The 15,650-nt window shown below is 39.5% G+C and overlaps 1 long non-coding RNA gene and 1 pseudogene across 1 annotated transcript; one reads left to right on the top strand and one right to left on the bottom strand.

Moving 5' to 3' along the window:
• Positions 1 to 6,562: 6,562 nt before the first annotated feature.
• LOC128466761 (uncharacterized) lies at positions 6,563 to 6,671 on the bottom strand (annotated as a pseudogene).
• Positions 6,672 to 14,343: 7,672 nt separating this feature from the next.
• LOC128505100 (uncharacterized) lies at positions 14,344 to 14,989 on the top strand. Its single transcript, XR_008355536.1, has 2 exons — positions 14,344 to 14,539; positions 14,796 to 14,989. It is a non-coding gene; the product is annotated as an uncharacterized LOC128505100 (long non-coding RNA).
• The last annotated feature ends 661 nt before the right edge of the window (positions 14,990 to 15,650 follow it).

The following is a 15,650-nucleotide window of genomic DNA, read 5'->3' as shown; positions in this document are numbered from 1 at the left end:
AGAGAAAGTACCTGTCTTACCACTCTGTACTTTACAGACTTTTTCCAGGAACACACATGGAGAGCGCCATTGAAGATGCTTGGCGTCTTATGTGCTGTGTAAAGGACACACTGTGGTTTGCCAGGAACCATCTGGTGCTGAGGAGGGAGCAGGTCACAGTCTGTGACTGCAGCAGGCTTATCCACAGCCTGCTGAGAGACTACCCTCTCAAGCACAGTCTAGAGGCTGAAGATTAGCCCCGTTCTCCTCGGCTCCCTTTATTCTCCCCCTCACCCACCCTGACCATCCCATTTCCCCAGGTTGTGTTCCACTAATGTGCTAACCATATTTGCCATGTCTGGAAATGTAATTGTACACTGCTTCTACTGTATATCACTGAGCTTTCCGTATACTGAAGTCGTACTGTAACGTGTATTGCCCTGCGATGCGTCACAGTACTGCTTATTGACTATCTGAATAGATCTATGTACTATCTGAATAGATCTGAATAGATCTATGTATTCCTGTTAAAACAGAACATCAACCTGTTTTATCTTAAACTGTATTAATAAATATTAAATACAAAACATGACATGTCTGATTGCTGGGGCAGGAGTTGCTGCTTCCTACTGATCCTAATAATAATGATCCTGCCAGAGGGGAGGCAATATAGCTTCCCCCGTAAGTCCTACAGGTCTTAGACACAGAAAATTATTTTGCCCTTGTGCTCTTCAAAAGGGTTGCATATCTGTAGACCTTCCGTCTTTGTTGGTCTTGCTGAAATCGTTGGCTTCTTTCTCATTCTGGGGTCAGCGTCTTTTCACTTCCTCTGCCTTCGTTGTTGCAGAGGATTGCTGAAGCTCTCCTTTCGGAAACCAAAAGGGGGTGCTGTGTAATAATTGTTGAAATAAGAAAAACAAGTCTTTTTGTCAAGAATTCTTTTTGGGAAAGACAAAACACTCTGATTTTATGAAGCTTTTACCTTTACCTTATATGTTATATTCTGCTGGAATTTCCACGTTGCTTGTTTAGGACCCTCGTGTTTTATGTCTAATGCAGATGGCCAGGCCCTGGTTCTACAACTACTGTGAATTAGACTTCTCTTCATCTCCTATTAATTATAACAGAGATACAATACTCTGAGTTATACTGAGTTATATGGCAAGCATATCAATGCATTTTAAGTTTCTAAAGATTTTTTTAAATTATTGAGCAAACTGGCCTTAAAAGTCAGATTTGTTTGCTTCAACCATTTACAAGTTGTAAAGGCCATCTCCTTTTACATAACAGTTTGGCAATCCAATCTAGCATAAGCATACATTAAGTCAATTTAGCTCCAACCAACATAATTATTTCAATACAATCCATATGGATTAACTTGCTGATTAGTTAACAGAGAGCTGTAGTAAGATAAAAGCTCCTTAGGGGTAGTCTAATTTGCTTCAAACTAGACAGTTTTTAATTAAATAAAGCCTCCTTTTAGTTAAGAGTCAAGTAGCTATAAAGTTTGTAGAGTGATAACTCAATCAACTGGTACATTCATAAATAAGGCCAGTTCATCTTTGAACTAAATATGGTTTGCCAGCCTATTTCCAATAGACCTTTGGACTGGTAAGTGCTAACTGATTACAGACAGAATGCTCTTACTATGCAAGTTTAAAGCAAACAAAATAATTCTGAGAGAAAAAAAAGAAGCGCTATAAGAAATAAGCCTAAAATAAAAATCCCTATAGGTAACGTGATTTGCCCTATCGGTAGATTTGAGTACACTCTTAACTCTTGATCCTGACATAGATTGAATGGGGTCCAAAGAGTCTGCCTAGCGAAAGATGAAGTTAAATGATCATAAAGTCAATAACGTATGACAAGGCGTTTAATAAATGTTGAGTCCTTGGGAGTATAACTTTTGACAATTTAACACATACGGTTAAATGGAAATCTAGGAAGGGAAAACCGTTCTGGTCACAGTTATAGTACACCATTGCAATTGAAAGATTTCTACAAAAGCATGTCTTTACACGTTCCCTCTTTGCTGGTCTTGCGGAAATCACTGGCTTCTTTCTCATTCTGGGGCCTGAGTCTTTCTGGTTCTTCTGCCATTTTCCTTGCTGCAGATCGCTGAAGTTCTCCCTTAGATTACAGCTAAATTATCTGAAACCAAAAGGGGGTGCTGTGTAATAAATGTTGAAATACTAAAACCAATGTTGCCACAGCATTCCTCATGCTCAAAACAATAGATGGCGCTGTACATCAAATACAGCATTAGATGTAATTGAAGTTATCCGAGGGTTATTTTTGATTTGTCTGTAATTCAGTGTGTTATGTGGTTCACTTTCTTCTGTGACAATTTGTAAGCGCAGGTTACTCTCTCACTATCTCTTGACCTGGAGTCTTCCCCTTGAGATTTTTCAGAAGGGAGTTCATCCAGTAACTCTGTGTTTTGTATTCTAACTATTGTGCTGACATCTTTACTTCAGCCTTTCATAGACCGGTTTATCTTTGATAGATATACCTAATGTTCTCAGACGCCCTTTTCAGCCATTGATAAGCAGAGAGGTTTATTAATTGGAGAATGGCGACACAGATACACCTATTGTTGATCTGTATTTCAACCTTTCAGGAGTACAGAAAGATACTAATCTTCTTAACTATGTCTTATGTTTAATCAATCCTAGCTAATCACAATTTCAGGCTCTGTTTGTGGAAAAGGAGCCAAAAAGGCCCATGGACAATTAACCTTTGGAGATTTTTTTTAGTCTCAGTGATTAAATGTTTACACCTAAGTACTGAAAGTTTTGGGTTTTTTTGGGGGGGGCAGATTTCAGTCATACATAGTTGCATTTTTAAGAATAGACACAAGGTTCAATATTTTATTTTGGGTAAGAAAAAAGCAATGTTATGAAGCTATTCAACAAGTTTATTCCAAGCCAGTCAGTCTCTAAGTGTATAAAACCAGTTGGCCAATTAGACTACAACATATAAAGAATTGGATAAAAATATAATTTGAAAAAGCAAAATACAGAGTTTAGAAAAATATCCCAAGGCCAGAGGATTAATTTTTCCTTTTCTTGATCTTAGCAAAAAGCCTCAACAGAGACATATGATTAAAACTAGAAAGCAACTACAGAGGAACTAAAAGCAGTTTGAGAGTTAATTTGATTTGGTACAATTGCATGACTCTTAAAGCTGTAGTCAACTTTATCTGATGTTGTCAACTATATCTGAAGCCAACAGAGGACGCTAAGTCATAAAAGTTGAAATAAGAAATGCGTTTGCATCTCAAACCAATAGATGGCCCTGTGCTACTAATGAACATAAAGTTAAACTCGACGAAAAAGGGTTGGTATACTTTTGGAAGCTGCATTGAGAAATGTTTCCCACTGAATGTAATAACAGTTTAATAGAGATTATTTTAAATTAATTTAACAAATATATTTGATATAAATAAATATATAATTATTTAATATTACACTTGTTTTTATTTTTCTCTCATAATTAATCTCTTATAATGTTTGCATATATACGTCTATTGTTCCCAAATCTAGGGAGAGGGTAGATCGTGAGAAGGGGGTTAGGGAGAGGGTCGATCGTGAGAAGGGGGGTAGGGAGGGGGTAGATAGTGAGAATGGGGGGTAGGGAGAGGGTAGCTAATGAGAAGGGAGGGAGAGGGGTAGATAGCCTGAGAAGGGGGGGAGAGGGGGGAGATGGTGTGAGAAGGGGGTAGATTGGGTTGGGGGTGATCCTGACATAGCGCTATAGATTGAATGGGGTTTAAAGCAATTAGTACCCATGCTTAGCAGCTACATAATCCAAAGAGTCTGCCTAGCGAAAGATGAAGTTAAATGATCATAAAGTCAATAACGTATGACAAGGCTTTTAATAAATGTTGAGTCCTTGGGAGTATAACTTTTGACAATTTAACACATACGGTTAAATGAAAATCTAGGAAGTGAAAACCGTTCCGGTCACAGTTATAGAACACCATTGCAATTGAAAGATTTCTACAAAAGCATGTCTTTACACGTCCCCTCTTTGCTGGTCTTGCTGACATCACTGGCTTCTTTCTCATTCTGGGGCCTGAGTTTTTCCGGTTCTTCTGCCATTTTCCTTGCTGAAGATCGCTGAAGTTCTCCCTTAGATTACAGCTAAATTATCTGAAACCAAAAGGGGGTGCTGTGTAATAAATGTTGAAATACTAAAACCAATGTTGCCACAGCATTCCTCATGCTCAAAACAATAGATGGCGCTGTACAGCAAATGATCATAGACTGTCCCGACGGATAGAAGACAGCGCAGTGTGATGCAAAACACAAGTAACAGATACCTCCACTATTATAGTGGTAAAGGCATCGATAGACTTACTTGTTTCTTTTGTAACAATTGTTGCAAATTATACTGATTTTACTTACTACGTATTCAGTTGATTAATGTCTCAGAGGAGGAGCATCAACAATCTAGTAGCAAATGCCTGCTCAAGTTGTCCTTGTTACAAATCCTGAGATTCACCCACTTCAGCTTTAAAAGCATGGCCTTCCTCTTAGAATGCTCCTTCCTCTGACCACATTGCTGGGTCTGGAAAGGAAGTCTGGCCCAGAGCTTCGGGTGGTGGAGGAGTCCTGTTGCGCTAGGAGGTCAAAGCTGTTCCCTGGGTCACTTTTTCATGTGCTGTGATGGTATCCTTCTTTGCCTTTATCTCAACCCTTGGCATGTCTCCTTGCTGGGGCAGGGGTTGCTGCTGATCCTTGTGACGGATCGTCCTGTGTCCCAGACTGGACACATCCGCCCGTCAGCTCCTTCCCTCTCCCAGTAAGCGGACACGCTGTGGCTGTCCGAAGAAAGCAGTCACAGACCAGCACTTCCCTCAATCATGAGACAGAACTTCATGCTTTGAGGTTAAAACAGAACTCTCTTTATTACAAACACACAGAACTTATATACAATCTCCATTCACTGTGCACGGAATCCAACCCCCAATCCCATCAGCCACATCCCCTCACAAATCCCATCGGTATACAGGGGATGTATCAGGTGAGGGGATTAAGGGATACAATGGGTTTCCCCCACCTGTGTTATCCCCCCTGTAGTGCGGGTGCCGTCTGGGCAGATAGGGCTGTGCTGGCTGATTAAGAGCCCCAGCCAGATTATAGGATCGTCTCTTTGAAGGCTGGAGCTGCAGCCACATTCAGACCGGGTACACATAAATATAATAATAATAATAACAGTGAAGATCAGACATAGGTTCTTCACATTCCTAATATTAATAATTATCCTGCTGGAGGGGAGGCAAGGTAACTTCCCTGAAAGTCCTGCAGGGCTGATAGGCAGAAACCCCTTTTGTTCTTGTGATCTTCAAAAGGGGTGCATGTCTTTACACCTTCCCTCTTTGCCGGTCTTGCTGAAATCGCTGGCTTCTTTCTCACTGAGATCTTTCTGGTTCCTCTGCCTTCATCGTTCCAGAAGATCGCTGAAGTTCTGTGTTAGATGTAATCGAAGTTATCTGAGTGAGGCCCATGGACAATTAACCTTCGGAGATTTTTTTGGTCCCAGTGATTAAATGTTTACACATTGTTTACACATTAAGTGCATTAAGTTGGCAGATTTCAGTCATGCATAGTTGCATTTTTTAAGAATAGACACAAGGTTCAATATTTTATTTTGGGTAAGAAAAAAAGCAATGTTATGAAGCTATTCAACAAGTTTATTCCAAGCCAGTCAATCTCTAAGTGTATAAAACCAGTTGACCAATTAGACTACAACATATAAAACTTTTTTTGAAAACGCAAAATACAGAACTTAGAAAAATATCCCATTATTATCCCAAGGCCAGAGGATTAATTTTTCCTTTTCTTGATCTTAGCAAAAAGCCTCAACAGAGACATTATGATTAAAACTAGAAAGCAACTACAGAGGAACTAAAAGCAGTTTGAGAGTTAATTTGATTTGGTACAATTGCATGACTCTTAAAGCTGTAGTCCGCTATATCTGATGTAGTCAACTATATCTGAAGCCAACAGAGGACGCTAAGTCATAAAAGTTGAAATTAGAAATGCGTTTGCATCTCAAACCAATAGATGGCCCTGTGCTACTAACGAACATAAAGTTAAACTCGACAAAAAACGGTTGGTATACTTTTGGAAGCTGCATTGAGAAATGTTTCCCACTGAATGTAATAACAGTTTAATAGAGATTATTTTAAATTCATTTAACAAATATATTTGTTTAATAATTATTTAATAGTACACTTGTTTTTATTTTTCTCTCATAATTAATCTCTCATAATGTTTACATATACGTCTATTGTTCCCAACTCTATAATTCTGCCTTTCAACAAAAAAACAGTCTGATGTTATGAAGCTTTTACCGTTACCTTATTTGTTATATTCTGTCTGAATTCCTACATTACCCGTTTAGGACCATCCTATTTTATGGCTATTGGAGATGGCCAGCCCCTGGTTCTACAACTACTGTGAATAAGACTTCTCTTCAAACCCATCCAGTTTAATCTCCCATCAAGTTATATATTGCAAGCATATTAATGCGTTTTAAGTTTCTGAAGATTTTTTTTTAATTGTGCAAACTGGCCTTAAAAATCAGATTTGTTTGTTTCAACCATGTACAAGTTGTAAAGGCCACCTTGACCTCTTTCATCTGTGTTTAGGAGTGTGGTAACCTTCTCTCCTTTCACTCATAACCATACTTTTAATTGAGCTCCAAGCAACATAACTTGCAAACTATCCAGAATTTACCTTGCTAGTAAATGCTTCATGTTTTATTAAAGACGGAATGGCCATATTATGCAAGTTTAAAGCAAACAAAGTTATTTTGTGATATTATAATTAGGCCTAAAATAAAAATCCAGATAGGTAACTTCAAGTGGCGCTATAGATTGAATAGGGTTTAAAGCAATTAGTATCAATGTCTAACAGCTACATAATCCAAAGAATCTACCTATCTGAAGATGAAACTGTGGTAAATGGTTTTTGAAAAGAAGTCAATAATGTATAACGATAAGGTTTTCAAAAAAAAATTCAGTCCTCGGAATATAACTTTGCAAACAATCTACAACACAAATGGTTAAAAAAAAATCTGTGATGGAAAACAGTTCTGGTTGTGGTACACCATTGGGATTGAAAGATTTATTATTGATGCCACGGGCACATACATGTGAGATGCACTACAAGATACTAAGCAAAATGGAATCATATGCTTTAGGGAAAGATGTTTTAAAGATAGCAGAAAGATGAATGTTGATGGTTCTCTAGGCTTTGTCCTTGGCTCTGATGAGCTTATTGATCGCTCTAGGGGACCGCAAGTCCGGTTTCACTCCCTCCAGTTCATTTTCCTTTTCAAATTTGATAACATCCTGGTAGAACCAGAGTGTATAACATGAAAGTATGAAAGTCTTGTGTAGCTTCACACTATCAAAGGTGCTATGCCCCCCCTACCTCAATTGGGTAACATGGTTTGTTGGTGCCCTTTTCTGAAGAGAGACCTTGAGGGGTTCTTGTCATTGTCTTACACCTCATTTTCCCTGCTGTGCATTCTCTTTTTGCTGACTCTCTTCAATTTTGGCTCCAGAGGGGTGCCTGCTACAGATGAAAGAGGAGGGAAAGGGTCTTGAGAGAGTGGGCTGCAGTGGTGGAGGAAGAGGTTTGTGCCACTAGAGGGGTTCGTGGGTGGCTGAAGGTGGAGGTCGGACAACAGGAGGAATCAGGATTTCTGTCTCTGTAGGGGGTTGGGGAGTTGAGCAAAAAGGGGGGAGGTGCTGCTGACTTATGGCTCTTAGCATTTGGCTTCGGGATGGCCACTCTTTTCTTGTGCCGTGCTGGCGCTCTTGCCGCTGCTTGGGCATATCTCCTTGATTGTTGGGGCAGTTATTATAGATATGACCTGCATCCTAACAGAGCTTGCAGGACATTCCCTTAGGACAGTTCTTTGTTTTATGACCAACAACTTTACAGTTTCTGCACACTTAATTCTTCCATTCCTTTCTCTGGTGTCCAGGCTTACTGCATTTGCAGCTGGTTGTAGGCTATATGAAGAGCTTTGGTCTTGCCTCAGACAGACTAAAAGGGACAGTCCTTTCCTGTCCAAAAAAACATAGAAACATATAAGGTGGTGGCAAATAAGAACTATTCGGCCCATCTAGTTTGTCCAACCTCTGAATGCTTTCCATAGTCCCTGGCCTTATCTTATGTCTAGTTTAGCCTTTTGCTTATCCTGTGCTTGCTTAAACTTCTTCACTGTATTTCTACCGCTTCTGCTAGAAGGCCATTCCATGCATCCACTACCCCATTAAGTAAAATAATATTTCATGATATTACTGTTAAACCTTTGCCCCTCTAGTATAAGACTAAGTCCTCTTGCTATGGTAGTATTTATCATGTTTCTATCATATCCCAGGCTATGTATGTTAAGATCATTTAACCTTTCCTGGTAAGGTCTGAAGGTCTACACTGCAACCCATAAACCATTTTAGTAGCCCTTCTCAGAATTTCTCCAAAGTATCTATATCCTTCTAGAGATTTGATCTCCAGTACTGTACACAATACTCCAAGTGAGGTCTCACCAGTGATCTGTACAACCTCATGAGCACTTTTTACTGCTAATACCTCTCCCTAAACAACCAAGCATTCTGCTAGTATTTCCTGCCACTCCATTGCATTGCCTACATACCTTTAAATCCTCAGAAATAATTACCCCTAAATCCCATTCCTCTGATGTTGAGGTTAGGACAGTATCAAATATTCCATACTCCGCCCTTGGGGTTTTATGCCCTTATGGCATTGCTTTGCATTTATCCACATAAAGTTATTTGCCATTTGGCTTATCCTTCCAGCCAAATGTTGCAAATCCTTTGTGTTATCAGCAAAAAAGACATATCTTACCATCAAGACCTTCTGCAATATCACTAATAAATATATTAAGGAGGATGGGTCCAAGTACAGATCCCTGGGGTCCACTGCTGGTAACAAGACCGTGTTCTAAATATACTCCATTACAACCCTCTATTACCCAGTCACTGTTCATATATTAATCCACACAGACTGATGATCACTAGATCCCAAACGTTCACATACAGAAATATCCAATATGAGTTTTTGAGTTATGGTTCTTTAATTGCTTGACAGTAGTATGTGTACCACATTTAAACCGTTACCTGCATTTCCCTTCTTTGAATAGGGCAGTTTCACACAAATGAATAAAAGGGTATTCGGATGTTGCCCCTGTCAAAGACTCTCAGGATCATCTACAGGCTGCAAATGAAAGAAAGATTTTCTACAATAGACCCCCAAAAAGCCCTGGTTACTTAGTGTCTCAAAGGGGCGGCTGATCTTGCTGACATTGTTGGCTTCGTTCTTGCTCTGGGGTCAGATTATTTCTGCTTCCTCTCACTGAAGTTATGCTTTTAGCTGTAATCTAAATTATCTGAAACCAAAAGGGGGTGCTGTGTAATACATGTCAGAATAAGAAAACCAACTGTTTCCACGGCATTCCTAAAGCTTAAAGTTTTTTTTTATTATTGAATGTTTATTTTCAATAGACAACAAATCGATACAGCTATTCATAAAATCAGAAAGACGATAAGCAGTACTGTGATGTAGCACAGTGAAATACACGTTCTACTACAACTTAAGGTAACTGAAAGCTCAACAATACAGTAAAAACAGTGTACGATTACAATTCCAGGCGTGGCACATATGGATAGGACATTAGTGGAAACAGCCTAAGGAAAAGGGGTAGTGGAGTGGCCAGGGTGGCTGAGGGGAAGAGTGGAGGGTCCTAAATCTCAAACCAATAGATGGCGCTGTACAACAAATGATCGGAGACGATGCTGACGGGGACAGCACAGTGAAAATCAGTAGCGTACCAAGGTGGGGGGGATCTTCCTGGGTGCATCCCTAGAATTTTCATTTCGGTGAATCTTTGCTATATACTAAGCCAGACACTGAAGTGGTAGGCCTACACCACATCAAGGTGTTATGCTGTACCCCCGTCAATGTCTGCTTCAATATATAATGATAAGTTATGTTGTACCCCCGTCAATGTTTGTCTACTGATAGAAGCTATACAATTTTAAAGTGTGTGTGGGGGATGCCACATACAGGGTACGCCCCTGGTGAGAATCATAGAAACATAGAAACATAGAAACATAGAAAGTGACGGCAGATAAGAGCCAGAAGGCCCATCCAGTCTGCCCAACCTCTGAGTACTCTCCTTTAGTACTTGCCCTTATCCTATATCTAGCTTGGCATTATGCCTATCCCATGCTTGCTTAAATGACTTTACTGTATTAACATCTACCACTTCCACTGGGAGGCTATTCCATGCGTCCACTACCCTTTCCGTAAAGTAATATTTTCTGATGTTACCATTAAACCTTTGCCCCTCTAGTTTATGCTTGTGTCCTCTTCTTGCGGTTTTATTTCTTCTTTTAAATAAACTTTCTTCCTTTACTTTGTTGATTCCCTTTAAGTATTTAAATGTTTCTATCATATCCCCCCTGTCCCGTCTTTTTTCCAGGCTATATAGGTTAAGATCCTTTAACCTGTCCTGGTAAGGTTTATTTTGTAATCCATAAACCATTTTAGTAGCCCTTCTCTGCACTTTCTCCAACATATCTATATCCTTCTGGAGATCCGGTCTCCAGTACTGTACACAATACTCCAAGTGAGGTCTCACCAGTGATCTGTACAGCGGCATGAGCACTTCCCTCTTCCTACTGCTAATACCTCTCCCTATACAACCAAGCATTCTGCTAGCATTACCTGCTGCTCTACTGCATTGTCTACCTACCTTTAAATCCTCAGAAATAGTTACCCCTAAATCCCTTTCCTCACACGTTGAGGTTAGGACAGTACCAAATAGTCTATGCTCTGCCCTTGGGTTTTTATGCCCCAGGTGCATTACTTTGCATTTATCCATGTTAAATGCCAATTGCCACAGCTCTGACCATTTTTCCAGCTTACCTAGATCGTTTGCCATTTGGCTTCTTCCTCCAGGAACATCAACCCTGTTGCAAATTTTTGTGTCGTCGGCAAATAAACATACCTTTCCATCAACACCATCTGCAATATCACTAATGAAAATATTAAAGAGAATGGGTCCAAGTACAGATCCCTGAGGTATCCCACTGGTAACAAGACCTTGTTCTGAATATACGCCATTGACTACAACCCTCTGTTTTCACTCAGCCACTCCTTAATCCATTCAACAACATTGGGATCTAAACCCAGAGATTGCAGTTTATTTATAAGTCTTCTATGTGGGACAGTGTCAAAGGCCTTACTGAAATCCAGATACGCAATGTCTACTGCACCACCTTGATCACCCAATCAAAAAAATCAATAAGATTTGTTTGGCAAGATCTTCCTGAGGAAAACCCATGTTGTTTTTGATCTTGAAAGCCATGTGACTTCAGATGTTCAATCAAAATACAAATAATGAATACCTCCGATATTATAGTGGTAAAGGCAACGATAGACTTTCTTACTTTTGTAACAATTGCTGCAAATTATACTGACTTTACTTACTACGTATTCAGTTGATTAATGTCCTGGTGTGTGTGTTTTGGTGTCGGTGTGTTAGAGCCTTTCCTGGTGTGTGTCTGGGTGTGGCAGAGCCTGTCCTGGTGCGTGTTTGGCTGTGTCTGTGTGACAGATTCTTTCCTGGTGTGTGTGTGTTTTGGTGTCTGTGTGGTAGAGCCTGTCCTGGTGTGTTCTTAGGTGTTGGTGTGGCAGAGCCTGTCCTTGTGTGCGTGCCTGGGTGTCTGTGTGGCAAAGCCTGTCCTGGTGTGTGTGTCTGGGTGTCGGTGGCAGAGGCTGTCCTGGTGTGGGTGTCTAGGTGTTGGTGTGTGCACTGTACTTACTGTAGTAATAAATTGATGTATTTAATGTTTACTTATAAAACGCCCTCCTGAATTTGTAGTCACTTCAGAGGACAAAACTTTCTAGGCCCAGAAATCAGTGAGAGGAAAAGTAAAGGTATTGTGTTATTTACTCTTATTTTAATCTGCATATTTTATCACAAAGGATTAATCGCAGAATCTTGAATGGTCGTTGGGATCTTCAGTGAAACCCAATTTAGTTGTAAGAGCTGATTTCATTATTCCTGTTGGTTTCACAGACCTTCCTCCTTAAGAGAGGGCCTTTTAAAATACTGGGAGACCACTTTGCACCATGAACTGTGTGCATTTAAAAAAAAAATAATAATAATGTATCTGGGTCGAGGTATTCATTGGATGATGCCAGTTGTGGTGGTGTTAATAGCCAAAAGTTTCTTAAAAGAATATTGTAAGGAATAATGTGATCACTGTTTTGTTCAACTGAATAAAATGGAACTTTTTCATCTAAAAATGTTTGCAGTTGCTAATGTTTTGATTCCTTTATGTCTAATTTATTTAATTTATTAGGGCCTTTTAACACTTTTGCTTTCTGGCATTTCCATACAAATAATGTGATAAAAAGAATGTTTAGTTATTTCTATGGCAAATAGTGTGACTCGGATATGTATAAGGGGTGCGTGTGGGTACAAGAGCTCGACCACGAGATACAATACATGGGGCTGGTCTTCAAATGTTTCCAGGGCTGCTTTTCATTCCCATTCCGGCCCTGCAAACCCTTGGCATGTCTCCATGCTGGGGCAGGGGTTGCTGCCTAACCCTAATAATAATAATCCTGCTGGCGAGGCAATAGCTGAGACGCAGAAAATCATGTAGCCCTTGCGGTTTTCTTCAAAAGGGGCGAATGTCCTTAGACCTTCCCTCTTTGCTTGACTTGCTGAAATCGCTGGCTTCCTTCTCACTCTGCCTTTCTCATTGCAGAACATCGCTGAAATTCTGCTTTAGCTGTAATTTAAGTTACCTGAAACCAACAGGGGGTGCTGTGTAAAAAATGCTGGAATAAGAAAACCAAAAGTTGGTGCAGCATTGATAAACAATAGATGGTGCTGTACAACAAATGATCGTAGACTATACTGACTGACGGAAGACAGCACAGCGAGATTCAAAATACTAATGAGGATAATGAATGCCTCCGCTATTACCAGAGACTTATTTTCCGTAAGCACTGTTTACTCTCTTACTCTGTCTTTACCTGGAGTCTTCCCCACAGACCAGATTTTTCAGAGGGGAGTTCAGCCAGTGTGTTTTTGTTTTGCAACTATCATACTGACATCTTTATTTCAGCCTTTCATGAGGTTTCAAAGAGGTTTATCTTTGAAATACACCTAATGTTGTCAGACGTCCTTTTCAGCCATTGATAAGCAGAGAGGTTTATTCGTTGGAGAATGTTGACACAGATACACCTATTGTTCATGTATTTCACACATAGCTGAAGTTTGAAGAATAGACACAATGTTCAATATTTTCTTCTGACAAAGATATAGTCAACTATATTTCATTTCTAATTAGCTTCAATGAACATGACTACTGGGAAATGTTGTGGTGGGTTGACATGGCAGACTGGTTGATCAATGTGTCTGGCAAGTTAAAAGCTGTTAGGCTCATTGGAAAGGGTTAAGTTGTCTTCAAACTAGTCAATCTCTTATTTGGTTGAACCAGTTGACCAATTAGAATACTTAACCTGGTTACCAACACAACAGCCATTAATTCCCACCATTATTTGAACCTACCTTTAGCAAAGAGTCAATTTGTGTACATTGGTATATAGGCGATCTGGAAATAAACAAAATTTGGGTCTGTGTGTCAACTTTCCTTTATGAAAGGATGGATGTTTCAGTCAGTTTTACCAAGCTTTTGGCACTGGTGAATATTATGGTGGAATGAATACATCCCAGTATATTGATGCCAGATTTCTACCATTTTCCAAAAAGGTGAGGAAACATACTTTTTGAAAAGCAAAATATATAGCTTGGGAATATTGTCCCATTTTCATGGACAAATCATTTTCTATGTGCTATATTCTCCAACATAGGGGATGGTAGTAGAGATTAATGGTATATATTACATATTAACACATATTACTCTATATTTAGGTGGTTAGACTGAGCTCTTGTGGCCAAAGAGCTGCCCTCGGTTTGGTCCTCATAAATGTTATTTTTTTGTAATGTGGGATACATTTAAACTTAACAGATAGTGATTAAAGTGTGTCACACATGGCTTACTAGACCATATGAGATAAAAGAAGGCAGTCTTCAAAGGTTTCCCCTTGCTTTTCCCTTTTGATATTCGGCCTTACAGAACAAATTATGTGAGTAGCAGTTTTTTTAGCCTGTCTGTACTAATGCTCAATGCAATGATTCAGATCGGAAAGTAACTGTAAAAGTATAAAAGTAGTGTGAATGGTAATCACAGTTCATTTAATATAGCTCTTTTTCATGGCTGCTTTAACCTGTAGTCAACTGAAAGAAACCAACAGGGGATGCCATTTATTAAAAGTTAACATAAGAAAACAGACTGTGGCTGCAGCGTTCCTAACCCTCAAACCAATAGATGGTGCTGTACAAATGATCGCAGGCAAAAAACTGAAGACAGCAAATCTGGAGCAGCCCTGACGAGGGATAATGCTTCCTGCTATATGTAATGTTTGTGTAACAGAGAGTATGACAAAAATACACTTATTTTTTACATTTTTTATAACGTTCATTTTATCTAATTGCCTATTCAATTTATGTTCCTTTAAAAGCATAGTATACTTGTTTTTATTAATACCATTAAACTCTGATAGTGTTTACATACGTACTGTGTTCTGACAAATGCTCTTCGGGAATTCAACAAGTACTTATTGTTCACTAGTCGAAAAAGTTAATAACTCTTCATACTTACGTATGCCTCTTAACACCTAGTTAAATGTCAGGATCTGCTTGTGGATGAGGAGTTAGCCAAGGAGGCACAAAGACAACTGTAAGGTCCTATGCAGGTTTTTATTTATTGGGACCCAATGAATAACTGTTTACACTTGGAAGAACTGAAATTTTACATATTCAAGGTTTTAAGGAGAAACGCAATGATCGAGATTTTGAGAAAGCAAAACAAAATAGGAAAATTTAATTTGTTCACTTTATTTGTTTTATTCTGTTCAAATTCTTATTGATTTTTTACATCGACCATAATTTAAGACAACTCATCTTCACTCAACATGGCTAATGGCAAAATGTGATGGCGTACATTAATCTTTAATTAAATAAAACCACTTCACCAGCTAGACTTAAAAACCTGGTCACACAAGCACATCAGAGCCAAGAACAATGTTCAGTCCAGGGCTACCAACATGTATAAGGACATTCTCTCGATGGCCATTCAGGAAGGCCTCCCCCTAAGGACATTTATGCACGGGAGGGGGTTGTGCAGATACATGCATTGCCAAAAGTACATTGTGGAGGAGAACAGATCTCTTCATGAACTCTGGTATTAGCCATTGGGTAGGGGCATAACTAGAAACCACCGGGCCCCCCATCTTCAACAGCTAGTCTGTGCCATCACTGCCCCCACACAACTGGTCTGTGCCCCCCACACAAATTATGCACACTTACTCATACTCACTAACATGTACTCAAGTGCACATGCATGCTCACTCACGCACTCACTCAAGTACACATGCATGCTCTCTCACACACACACAAAGTACACATGCATGCTCTCTCACACAAACACAAGTTCACATGCATGCTCACACACATCCATTGTCATGTACCTACCTCTCGTTGCCGCC

Source organism: Spea bombifrons, chromosome 9, assembly GCF_027358695.1.
Source record: "Spea bombifrons isolate aSpeBom1 chromosome 9, aSpeBom1.2.pri, whole genome shotgun sequence".
Classification (NCBI taxonomy): domain Eukaryota; kingdom Metazoa; phylum Chordata; class Amphibia; order Anura; family Pelobatidae; genus Spea; species Spea bombifrons.
Note: the sequence above shows the minus strand (reverse complement) of the source record. Positions and strands in the feature narration are given on the sequence as shown.